At 42.1% G+C, this 13924-nt stretch overlaps 1 pseudogene; it reads left to right on the forward strand.

Moving 5' to 3' along the window:
- LOC135545002 (glycine receptor subunit beta-like) overlaps window positions 1-13924 on the forward strand; it is a 63151-nt pseudogene that overhangs the window by 16616 nt on the left and 32611 nt on the right.

The following is a 13924-nucleotide window of genomic DNA, read 5'->3' on the forward strand; positions in this document are numbered from 1 at the left end:
CAGGGGAATGGACTCCACAACGAAAGCCTTCCACAGGGATGCTGGCCCATGTTGACTCCATTACTTCACCCAGTTGTGTCAAGTTGGCTGGATGTTCTTTGGGTTGTGGACCATTCTTGATACACATGTGAAACTGTTGACCGTGAAAAACCCAGCAGTGTTGCTTGGCACCTACTACCATACCCCATTTAAAGGCACCTAAATATTTTGTCTTGCCGGTTCACAATCTGAATAGCACACATACACAATCCATGTCCCAAAGCTTAAACATCCGTCTTTATTAACCTGTCTCCTCTCCTCCATCTACAATGATTGATGTGGATTTAACAAGTGACATCAATAAGGTATTATATCTTTCACCTGGTCAGTTTATATCATGGAAAGAGCAGGTGTTCTTAATGGTTTTTTTTATACTCAACGTATGTAACAAGCAATAAGATCCAATTAATATGCCTCCATGGTCAGAAATCCAATAGTGCAATTAAAGGACTATTGGAGGAGATTGTGTTGGTTGAACAGAATTCCTATTGACCTTACTGACACACCTTATAAGCATTCTATGTGGGTGCTTGTGCCACTGCCTTTACACTTGAATTAAACTCTATGAAAAGACAGACTCTTACACTAAAAATGTATCAGTAAAAATGGAGTAACAGCAGTGAACTCTTACAACAGGGCTTTATGAGGTAACTTGTAATGTTTTCCCAAACATTACATTTATATTAGTTACAGTATATTAGGAGAGCAGCAATGATTGTCTCCTCAGTCCTCTCTCAGTGAGAAGGGAAATTACACAAGCCTGGGTGTTATGCATAGGTGTAATAGGTGGCAGGGAAGTCAGGCGCAGGAGAGTCAAACTGAGTGTAAAATGGAGTCTTTTAATAAAGTTCCAAGAGTATGCTCCATAACACTAAATGTACAAACAAACCAAACATGGGTACAAAGACCCGACGCGCACCTAATACAACAATCACACTATATAGACAATAAAACAATCTCTGACAAAGACATGAGGGGAACCAGAGGGTTAAATACACAACAGGTAATGAATGGGATTGAAAACAGGTGTGTGGGAAGACAAGACAAAACCAATGGAAAATGAAAAAAGGATCAATGATGGCTAGAAGACCGGTGACGTCGAACGCCGAGCACCGCCCGAACAAGGAGAGGCAACGACTTCGGTAGAAGTCGTGACACTAGGAGGGCATATGTTTCTGCTCTGACATGCACTGTCAACTGTGGAACCTTATATAGAGATGTTTGCCTTTCCAAATCATGTCCAATCAATTGAATTTACCACAGGTGGACGCCAATCACGCACTAGAAACATCTCAAGTGCGATCAATGAAATGCACCGGATGCACCTGAGGTCAATTTCGAGTTTGAATACTTATGTGAATAAGGTATTTCTGGTTTTTGTTCTTAATACATTTGCAAATATGTTTTTGCTTTGTCATTATGGTGTATTGTGTGTAGATTGATGAGTAAATAAAAAACAACAACATATATTTTAGAATAAGGCTGTAATGTAACAAAGTGGAAAAAGTCAAGGGGTCTGAATACTTTCCGAAGGCAGGAGAGATGATTCCAAAGCAAAGTGACTAAAAGCTCAGGAAATATGCAGGGCATACTAGCTAAAGCACAATTTGGTCATAGCACAACTTTGAGAGCGAGAGAGTCAAGGTTATATGTCACTTGAAGATAATGATTAGGGGTAATTCAAGGGAATCAGACACATCAGACACAAATAAGTACATGGGATAGGTACTTACGTCCTTAGACAAACATTTTTTTTACATTTAAACTGACGCTCTGACGACGTGTTAAATTTAGGCCCAGCAGAAAGAACTCTATGGTTAAGTTTATGTGTAATTTCGGCTGGGTTAGGTTAAGGTACGGGATAGTGGGGAGATTTGCCCCTGTTGGCAGGTTTTGACAGCGTCTCCCAACGTTTGCAGTGATCCCTCTGGTGTGTGTGTGCGTGTAATATGTGTGCGTGCGTGCATGCATGGTGTGTGTAGGTGTAAACGTGCATATGTGTGTGGAATCAATGATCATGTGTGAGATAAGCTAGCAGAGTTTTTAGTTCTGAGGTACAGAGTGATCTGATGTCAGGCACAGTTCTGCTGGAACTGATGATGATGATCAATGTTGAGGCAAAGAGCAGACCGGGATTTCCTTGTGCAGCAGCAGCAGCAGGGAGCAGTGTCTAGACTAGAAAATGAACTGGAATACCTTCATTCTGGCAGAGGAACTGTCTGAAGATCGGGTTGCAATATCTTAAAGTAATAATGGGTCTAAATTGTGTCGGTGGCATCAATAAATACAATTGTAGATTTTCTTTTGACTAGTGCTTTAAATATAGTAAAAGTACTTTCAAACCAACAATTTCAGCAAGAGTAAGATGTTGATATTATACTATAAGAATGCTGTGATATGGGTATTTAGCAGAAACTCGTATATGAAATGACAGCATAACAAATTTGAATACATATGCAGTAGGTGGCCTATGTTGGAATCAAACACACAACTCTTCTCCAACCAACTGAGCCATAAGATTAATAATACACTCAAATGTATGAATCGAATCAGAATATATTGGTTACAGAGTCTGTCATATCCATGAGGTACCAGTCTGCTGACAGAAACATTTATTTATTTTCTACAGGAAAGGGATTTAAACCGGATCATGCAAATATGTGCCTACTGTGATTGCAATGGGTTAGGAGAATGGGCTTTAGTCTTATATAACTAACCAATGTGGTAGCCTTGCTCCATATGTGTGAATCATCTTCAAGGTTCATTGGATGGGGAAAAGACAACATTTGTAGAGCGATCACGAATGTCAATGCGTTAAGCATGAGTCCGTTGAAGAGATGTCATTTTTCTTTTCTCTCGACTCTTTTCAGGCTCAGGAGTTGACCAAGATGCGTGTCAAGAAGCTGGCCATCTTTCTCCTTGTCCTCTTTGTTTGGATAGATGGAGGTTCCACCAAAGAAAAAGGGACAAAGAAGGGGAAGAAAGTCTACTGTCCTTCGTAAGTGCAGAATTTCACCCCACCTCCGGAGATTCCCGGCAGCATTACCTATATTGGCCAAACTCAAATATACGAGTTACTCGGATCATTTGCAAATGCTCAGTCTTTGAGAATGTAGTCCAAGTAGAGACAAGTTTGGTGCATTAGAAATCAGGGAGTGGACAGCTGGCCTAAAAAAAATTAAGAGAGTGAGATTTGTCATCCATATCCCCGCTTTAGCTTCAAAGCCTAATTTGTCATGCAATGTTTGATGTCTTACTCTATTAATTCTTAAAATGGATCAGACATACAAAGATGATTGAATTTGAAGGGAAACGTTTAATTTCATTACAATATTCACTACATTCTGTACATTATATATGATGTTCTTGGAATAGGCCCCAGTGTGCTTTTGTGGACCCAGAGATCCAGTTGGTTCCAGTTTAGCTTTGGCCCTCTAGGTTGTCAGTGTACTTCAACACAATGGTGGAGCAGAGAGGATACATTTTGATCAAGGGAACTGCAAACACACGCACACAAATTCCTGCTGAGCACTTTTACTCATCCTTAGTGCCTGATAACCTTTACAGGATTGTATGTAAAGTGCTTTTCGAGTTGAATTCCTTGGTAGAGTTCAGTTGCCACCCACGTGGAGCAGATTATCCCTCTCCTCTGCCAAGTTCTGCTCGCTCCATCCATCTTTCCTCGGGTCATTGTTCTTTCAGCAAATCAGTCTCAGAAAGCAGAAGACATTCCTTGAACATTATAGGTGTTCCCTAGAAAATTCTTGAAAGGTCACAACTGATGTGGATCTTCCACAAATACACTAAGAACCTTTGCAATTTGACAGAAATGCAAATGCTTCTCACACTGTTCCAATAATGTCATGCAATGGAGGCAAGGAATGTTATGCAAATGTAATATTCAGCAACATTGGGGATGTTGCCATTTATTTTTTTATTTTTTTTACCTTTATTTAACCAGGCAAGTCAGTTAAGAACATATTCTTATGACGGCCTGGGAACAGTGGGTTAACTGCCTGTTCAGGGGCAGAACGACAGATTTGTACCTTGTCAGCTCGGGGGTTTGAACTCGCAACTTTCCAGTTACTAGCCCAACGCTCTAGCCACTAGGCTACCCTGCCGCCCCATTTAGTTGCTGACATTAGAGCAACCAAGCATTGTTTGCTGGAGAGGTCCTATTACCAAAGCTAATTAAATCCCCAATAGGTAGTTCTCAGGTTATGGTTCAATCAAACTGTACTGTTTCATAGAAACGCATACTTCCATCTGCTGTTTATCCAGGAGAATTTGATGTGCTACGTAATGTGGTTTAGTGTTTCCTTTTTTCTTCTTTGCAGACAGCTGACACCTGAGGATCTTGCACGAGTCCCTGAGAATACAACCAGTAACATCTTGAACAGATTACTGATCACCTATGATCCCCGAATCAGGCCCAACTTCAAAGGTTAGCCCTCTTTGTTTCCACTCCATGTTGAGGAAGCTACTTTAAAGGCGGTTAATGGATTAGACCTTTACAGTAATTCACATTTTGATTCAAAACAATCTATACACACTGTCGAAAAAAACAACCCCCGCTCCCCTCCCCCACGACTTTTAAGATGTTTTGTGCCCCAATAGAAAACCCACCTTATGATGTTATGGGTCCAGGTTGTTCGTCTTTAGATCATCGCAGGCTCATCCTCATCTCCCAGACTTGAATGTTCGATGTACAGAATGACCCATATGGATTTTTCTTTAGGGTTGATACAGATTTTTGCGGGTCAAGAAGGCCGATGGATGATATTTGATCATTACATTTGTTATTGACAACAGCCAAACAATGAATTTGACTTTGTTTTGACCAATCTAACCACATAACATAATGGTAATACTTTTATAAACTGGGTAAATTAAAATGGCATAGGCCTTATCACCTTATAGGTGAATGCATATTCAATAGGAGTGTGTGCATGCATTGAGTTATTGAGCTTGTTTTGACTGATCAGTGGAGTCTATGGTCCTACAGTTGGCCTTCCATTTGGGACTTATATTATCCTACTGATCAACAACATTTACATAGACGATTCACTCCAGCATGTCACGCCTGTATTGAAGGACATCATATCTGAACTATTGTTCGTTTGAGACTATAAAATAACATTATTTAATTCAAATGGACCCAACGTAATGTCATGATTTGTGATCACTGATCACAGATGTTTACGAAACTAGTATTTGTAGCAATTATTTGTGATGGATTTTTTATTTATTTCATTTTTTTTGTACCCCCTATTTCTCCCCAATTTCGATCTTGTCTTATCACTGCAACTCCCCAACGGGCTTGGGAGGCAAAGGTCAAGTCATGCGTCCTCCGAAACATGACCCGCAAAACCGCGCTTCTTAACATCCGCCCCCTTAACCCGGAAGCCAGCCGCACCAATATGTTGGACGAAAAAATGTTCAACTGACAACAAGGTCTGCCTGCAGGCGCCCAGCCCGCCACAGGGAGTTGCTCGAGCGCGATGAGTCATTTAAAGACCCTCCCATCCAAACCCTGCCCTAACCCTTGACGATGCTGGGCCAATTGTGCGCCACCCTATGGGACTCCCGTTCACAGCCGGTTATGACACAGCCTGGGATTGAACCTGGGTCTGTAGTGACACCTCTAGCACTGCATTGCAGTGCCTTAGATTGCTGCGTCACTCGGGAGGGCCCTGGGAAACTTTTTCATTTTCAGTCAGTATGTAAGGACGAAATTCTAAACATCTAAATTGTTGAACTAGCCAATCTGTCACAAAATGGGCGGATTGTAACTTGATCCTACTTCTACGATTGGATAGAGCAAAGCTTTCAAATTATCTCCCTTTCACATCTCCTCACATCTCTCTTCATCGTTCAAATCAATTGCTGCTGTTTACTGCTACTATGAGAACTAGCTCATTGGCGATGCTATTTGCTGCCAAGTCATAAATGTGCATGATATCTAACAAAGAGAGTGACTGTAGAACCTGCATTGTTGTTTCATTTTTTTTGTCTCAATATCTCAAACATGCCCATTGTTTGAGAAGTGAGGGTGCACACACATGCACGCTGATCTACAGCTTTCTTGGTCTGTACACATGCAGGAAGATTCTTAGGTAGCTAAACCTATTGCCAACCTTTCTATTTAGGCATTTTAAAACACTTCCTCCTTTCCCTATTACGACAATCATCTAATCCGACAATCAACATTCAATTTACTGATACGATTGCGGCTGGTCAGGTCAACACACCAGTAAATTGAAAACGTTACAATACAAGTCAGATGGCCTGTTGCCGAAAATGGTGCATGTTTAAGATGATAAACAGCAAACGTTAGCTAGCTACGTTGGCTATTCGCTTCTATCTATCTGATATCTTAGCACGTTTATCTAGCCAGCTTGCTAGCAGAGTAGCTAATATAGCTAGCCAGCTAACACCACAGAGTTCGATTTGGGTCACTGTGTCATCCATTTCTTAACATCGAACCTTTCTGTTGCAGAATGAGCTAGCTTGCTGCTGCTGCTGATTTTGCCAGCTAGACATTCTCGGCATTATACCATGCTCGTGGCTCAGGTGGTGACTAGTAGCTGGCTTAGCAGCAGTTTTGCAATGTAGAGGGACTATTGGCAAAGCCGATGGAGAAGGACCGATAGACTCAAAGGCCAATATCGTTCTCTAGTTTGATGTGGTTCGTGCCATGTGAACTCTCTCTATGACTGCTTGCTTATTCCTCCCACTTATCCTATATCTGGATTTCATATCAAAGTGAGATGAAAGCAAGATCTTATATTAAAGTCAGCGTTTTAATCTCAGAAATTTGATTTGAAGCTGTTTCTTTGGCATCCCTTCGCCCAGGTCCATGAAATAACGACCAGTTTTATATTATATTTATATTTTATCGTGACACGTTAAGGTTTTCTGAATATCAGCTTAGTTGGCTACAGTCACAGCTGTAGGCTGAAATTCTGGAATCTCTGTATACATAATTCCATGAATAGATACGTATCCTGTCGAATGCCATAGTTGCCCTTAGTTGGAATGCCATGGTTGCCCATCTCCTTAGCTATTATACTCAAATTCCACTGATTTCAAAACTTGGTCTTCCAGAAAGTGGAGAGCAACACTTATGCAGTTTTACTTACACAAAACAAAAAAAGCAGAGTTATATTGGATTACCTAGACATACTGACCAGCTCAAATAGACAGAAGCGTGCTATATGGCAGACCAATCCAAACTCATCTTTTGGCATGTCCAGCCCACTCATTATCTCAGCCAATCATGGCTAGCGGGAAGGCTGCTGACTTTTTATGTGTCTTAACCAACTAGGTTCATAATTTAACAATTTAATTTGTATTTACAGATGGCATACAAGTTTGTTTTTAAGGCACATGAAAGTTCACATGTTAGAGAAGGCATTTCTGCCAAAAGTGCAATTTGGAAAAACATTGTTTACTTTCAAACAGCTCTCCTGGAAAGCAGTGACCTGCGACATGCGCCTCGTTTCCTGAAATGGAAACAATTGGAGCGAAATACATATGGTGAACTGGCGATACTTAATGTTTGAATTGATTATTGTGTGATGGAGAGGATGGCTGCCATTTTATTGGCTCTTAACCAACCGTGCATTTTTGTTTATATTTTGTTCCAGATTTTTTGTAACTAATTTTATACATAATGTTGCTGCTAACATTTCTTATAACCTGAAAGAGCTTCTGGACATCAGAACAGACAAACAATTGTTCCTTAATGAGTTGGACGGGAGGGATTTACTCTAAACACCTGAACAGACCCTCATCCCAGTCATTCACAGGAGAAAGAAACTGGGATTTTGCGGAAGGAGATCGGGGTGCCTTGTGAGGATCATGCGACGAATGGCTAATCAGCCTTTGCCATCCGTACTGTTAGCCAACATTCAATTCCTGGAAAATAAATGGGATGATCTAAGAGCATGTATATCCTACCAACGGGACATTAAAAACTGTAATATCTTATGTTTTACTGAGTTGTGGCTGAATGAAGACATTAACATACAACTGGCGGGTTATACACTCTATCGGCAGGATAGAACAGCAGCCTCTGGTAAGAGACGGGGTGGCGGCCTATGTATATTTGTAAACAACAGCTGGTGCATGATATCTAAGGAAGTCTTGAGGTTTTGCTCGCCTGAGGTATAATATCTCATGATAAGCTGTAGACCACACTATCAACCTAGAGAGTTTTCATCTGTATTTTCCGTAGCTGTCTACATACCACCACAGACCAAAGTTGGCACTAGGACCGCACTCAATGAGCTGTAAACCACCATAAGCAAACAGGAAAACGCTCATCCAGAAGCGGTGCTCCTAGTGGCCAGGGACTGTAATGCAGGCAAACTTAAATCAGTTTTACCTCATTTCTATCAGAATGTTAAATATGCAACCAGAGGGGGAAAAAACTCTAGACCACCTTTACTCTACACACAGAGACGTGTACAAAGCTCTCCCGCGCCTTGCATTTGGCAAATCTGACCATAATTATATCCTCCTGATTCCTGCTTACAAGCTCAAATTTAAGCTGGAAGCACCAGTGACTCGGCCTATTAAAAAAAGTGGTCAGATGAAGCAGATGCTAAACTACAGGACTGTTTTGCTAGCACAGACTGGAATATGTTCTGGGATTCCTCCAATGACATTGAGGAGTACACTACATCAGTCATTTGCTTCATCAATAAGTGCATCGAGGATGTCGTCTCCACAGTGACTGTACGTACATACCCCCACGATAAACCATGGATTACAGGCAACATTCTCACTGAGCTAAAAGGTAGAGCTGCCGCTTTCAAGGAGCGTGACTCTAACACGGAAGCTTATAAGGAATCCCGCTATGCCCTCCGACGAACTATCAAACAGGAAAAGGGTCCATACAGGACAAAGATCGAATCGTACTACACCGGCTCAAACGCTCGTTGGATGTGGCAGAGCTTCCAAACTATTACACATGACAAAGGGACGCACAGCCGAGAGCTGCCCAGTGACACGAGCCTACCAGATGAGCTAATTCACTTCTATGCTCGCTTCTAGGCAAGTAACACTGAAACATTCATGAGAACTTCAGCTTTTCCGGATGTGATCACGCTCTCCGCAGCCAATGTGAGTAAGACCTTTAAACAGGTCAACATTCACAAGGGACAGACGGATTACCAGGATGTGTTCTCCGAGTATGCGCTGACCAACTGGCAAGTGACTTCACTGACATTTTCAACCTCTCCCTGACTGAGTCTATAATACCAAAATGTTTCAAGCAGACCACCACAGTCCCTGTGCCCAAGAACACTAAGGTAAACTGCCTAAATGACTACCGACCTGTAGTACTCACGTCCGTAGCCATGAAGTGCTTAGAAAGGCTGGTCATGGCTCACATCAACAGTATTTATCCCTGAAACCCTAAACCCACCCAAATTTGCACACTGCACAAACAGATCCACAGATGATGCAATCTCTATTGCACTCCGTACTGCCCTTTCACACCTGGACAAAAGGAACCCCTATGTGAGAATGCTATTCATAGACTATAGCTGAGCTTTCAACACCATAGTGCCCTCAAAGCTCATCACTAAGCTAAGGACCCTGGGACTAAACACCTTTGCATCAGGGGTGCGTGCCCAGCCCCCTCTTGTACTCTCTGTTCACTCATGACTGCACAGCCAGGCATGACTCCAACACCATCATTAAGTTTGCCAATGACACAACAGTGGTAGGCATGATCACTGACAACGATGAGACAGCCTATAGGGAGGTCAGTGTACTGATTGTATGGTGCAAGGACAAAAACCTCTCCCTCAACATGATCAAGACAAAATTAGATGATTGTGGACTACAGGAAAAGGAGGACCGAGCTATCCCTCATTCTCATCGATGAGGCTGTAGTGGATTACGTTGAGAGCTTCATGCTCCTTGGCGTCTACATCCCCAACAACTGACATGGTCCAAGCACACCAAGACAGTCGTGAAGAGGGCACGACAAAACCTATTCCCCCTCAGGGGGAAAAGATTTGACATGGGTTCTCAGATCCTCAAAAGATTTTACATCTGCACCATCAAGAGCATCCTGATGGGTTGCATCACTGCCTGGTATGGCAACTTCTCGGCCTTCGACCGCAAGGCACTACAAAGGGTAGTGCGTACGGACCGGATAGTATATAGGTCCTGGATGTCAGGAAGCTTGGCCCCAGTGATGTACTGGGCTGTACGCATTGCCCTCTGTAGGGCCTTACTGTCAGATGCCGAGCAGTTGCCATACCAGGCGGTGATGCAACCGGTCACGATGCTCTCGATGGTGCAGCTGTATAACTTTTTGAGGATCCTGGGACCCATGCCATATCTTTTCATTCTCCTGAGGGGAACAAGTTGTTGTCGTGCCCTCTTCACAACTGTCTTGGTGTTTTTGGACCACGATAGTAAATTGGTGACACCAAGGAACTTGAACCTCTCGACCCACTCCACTTCAGTCCCGTCAATGTTAATTAATAAATGACCTAGACTAAGCTGTACCCCTGGACATTTGACTCAGTACTTCTTGGATATAGCCTCATTATTGTCATGTACATTCTTTTTCTTAAAAAAACTTGTTGAGATAATAAAATATTTTACTAACTATTTCTTGAACTGCATTGTTGGTTAAGGGCTTGTAACTAAACATTTCACGGTAAGGTCTACACTTGTTGTTTTCAGCGCATGTGAGAAGTATGATTTGATTTAATGGGGGCCCATTCGGCCCGCTTTTTCCTATAGTCCATGATGAGCTCCTTTGTGTTGCTCACATTGAGGGGGAGGTTGTTGTTACACTAGACTGCCAGGTCTCTGACCTCCCTATAGGCTGCCTCGTCGTTGTCTGTGATCAGTGATTGTGTTGGAGTCGTGCTTGGCCACACAGTCGTGGGTGAACATGGAGTACAGGAGGGGACTAAGCACGCACCCCTGAGGGGCCCCAGTATTGAGGATCAGCGTGGCAACTGTGTTGTTGCCTACCCTTACAACCTGGGGGTGGCCCGTCAGGAAGTCCAGGCTCCAGGTGCAGAGAGAATTGTTTAGTCCCAGAGTCCTTAGCTTGGTGATGAGCTTTGAGGGCACTATGATGTTGAACACTGAGCTGTAGTCAATGAACAGCATTCTCACATAGCTGTTCCTTTTGTCCAGGTGGGAAAGGGCAGTGTATGATTGAGATTGTGTCATCTGTTGGGGTCGTATACGAATTGGAGTGGGTCTTGGGTTTCTGGCATGATGGTGTTGTGAGCCATGATCAGCCTTTCAAAGCACTTCATGACTACAGACTACAGACGACAGACTACAGATGCGAGTGCTACGGGGCAGGAATAATTTAGGCAGGATTATCTTTGCTATCAACCCAACGAGCGATGGAGAGGAACCACTATCACTGCCTGGCCATCATGAGTTCATCGGGCCAGTCAGTTTCGCATTTCTACAGGATTTTTGAGCATGTCAAATTCGTGATGGTAAATGCCCATTGAAACATATTGGAAATGGACAGCCGTGCTCCTGGTGATCGGAACAGGTTACCAGAAGCCCATTTAAAACATTTTTTTTATGCCTTTAGGGGGATTAAAGGGGTCCCCCCCCCCCACCTGTGCACATCCAGTAGGGCCCCTGTGTAACGGTTCTCGTCTGGTGAAGGAGAAGCGGACCCAAATGCAGGTATTTTTGAGACGTGTTTAATGACAATGAAAAAAACACAATACAATACAGTTCTTATACATTATTATTGACAAAAAAATCTAAATAAAAAAAGCACTTTTTTAAAGGGTGATACATTTTCAAAATTTGACACTTGGGTGTTGACTTGATGTCCATTTTCAATATGAAAATTTACGGTGGAGCGCGCTCGCCCTCTTTGGGATTTTTGCTGTATGACACTTGGCATTTGCCATATGCCAGTTGCCATAAGCTTTGGATGAATTGCCATCCAATTGAGTGGTATCTGCCATCGTGCATATGTTTTGCCCAATGGCAATACGCTCCCATTCATTTTTGTCCAATTAAGGAAGGTATTCCCTTACCAATGTCTTTGCACTTCATGGGGAGTGACACCCATAACAAAGCCTTAGATTTTGTATTCTGGAATGTTTTATCCAATGATCAGTGTTGTGTGTCTGCGGTATCCCAGTGCACTTAATGCTAACAGTGGTTTTTGCCTTTTTCTTCTCCAGAGTTAGTGGTGAGAGTGAGAAAAACAGACAGAGGCAACGTCATAAAGACAGAAGACACAGACAGGTGCTCATCTTTTTATTTTCTTTCATATTTCCACTTAGCTATATCCAAGCATGGAAAGAGAGCGGGGTGAAGAGAGACAGATGGTTCTTCATTTATCACTCAACGGTGCTTCTGATCTTTTTAAATATTCGTCGGTCATTTACACCTCAGCTGAATACTCCTCTCTGCTGCACGCCCACCATAGTTAATACATCCATTTTCACTTTGAGGCACAGTTGCCTGGAGAGGATGACTAATTTGATGTTGTAGTGGACAATAAATCCCCACAATGTTTTATAAGGCATCTCCGACTCTAGTTTTCCTCTTTGATAACACTTGGTTGATGTGTTAAATCTTTGTCAAATTCATAGTGGCAGACGCGTGGTTGATACCCGGCCGTGGAGAATACATTTCATCTTTAGAGATATACAAAAATCAGGTGTGAAATTTGGAATGCAACAGATTTTGTTTGAGTTAATGTCAGGGTATAGTTAAAGATAGGCCTGTTAAACATACTATTATGGTAAGTTGTTAAAGGCCCAGTGCAGTCAAAATTGTTATTTGCCTTTATTTTATATGCTGTATATTTCCACACTATCTCGTTGGAATAAAACTGTTAAATGAGGATAATGCCCATTATTGTAAGAGCTTTTTGGAGAAAAAAACACCTGAAAGTTCAGCCTGTTTTGGTGGGATGGAGTTTTAGCCTGCCTCGACTTCACCAGGCTGGCTCTGCCAATGACAGCTAGTTATCAGTTTTCCCCTCCCCTTTCCGACCACAAATTATATGTGACTGACCGGCTCGATTCACCATTTTGAAATGGTGTTTTTTACAATTGATAAAAGTAGAGAATCAGAGCTAGAAAATGGTATATCATACGTTAAAGTTGAGGAACAATGGGAAAGTAATTCCTCTTTGAAAGTTGATAACACTTTTGCAGTATTACTATGTGATATCTTTTCTAAAAAGCCTCGTTCGAAAGGATTACCTACACATACTATCCAGCTCATGTTATAGACGACAGCATGCTACATGGCAGACCAATCTGAACTCATCTCTCGGCATGTTCAGCCCATCCATTATCTCAGCCAATCATGGCTAGCGGGAAGGTTCTTGACTTTTTCCATGTCTAAACTTACTAGGCTCGTAATCTCTCTTGAATCTCCCCATCCCGGATCCGGGATCGTGACTAAAGCCTCAGGCTCATTAGCATAACGCAACGTTAACGATTTCTGAAAATCGCAAATAAAATGAAAATAATGCGCCTGCTCTCAAGCTTAGCCTTTTCTTAACAACACTGTCATCTCAGATTTTCAAAATATGCTTTTGAACCATAGCAATTGACTAATTTGTGTAAGAGTATGCTAAGCTAGCTTAGCATTTTGAGTAGCATTTAGCACGCAACATTTTCACAAAAACCAGATAACCAAATAAATAAAATCATTTACCTTTGAAGAGCTTCTGATGTTTTCAATGAGGAGACTCTCAGTTACATACCAAATGCGCAGTTTTTCCTGAAAGCGTCTGTGTATAGGAGAAATCGCTCTGTTTTGTACATCACATTTGGCTACCGAAACGAACCGAAAATTCAGTCACCTACAACGTAAAACTTTTTCCGAATTAACTCCATAATATCGA

The sequence above is a fragment of the Oncorhynchus masou genome, chromosome 9 (assembly GCF_036934945.1).
Source record: "Oncorhynchus masou masou isolate Uvic2021 chromosome 9, UVic_Omas_1.1, whole genome shotgun sequence".
Classification (NCBI taxonomy): Eukaryota; Metazoa; Chordata; class Actinopteri; order Salmoniformes; family Salmonidae; genus Oncorhynchus; species Oncorhynchus masou.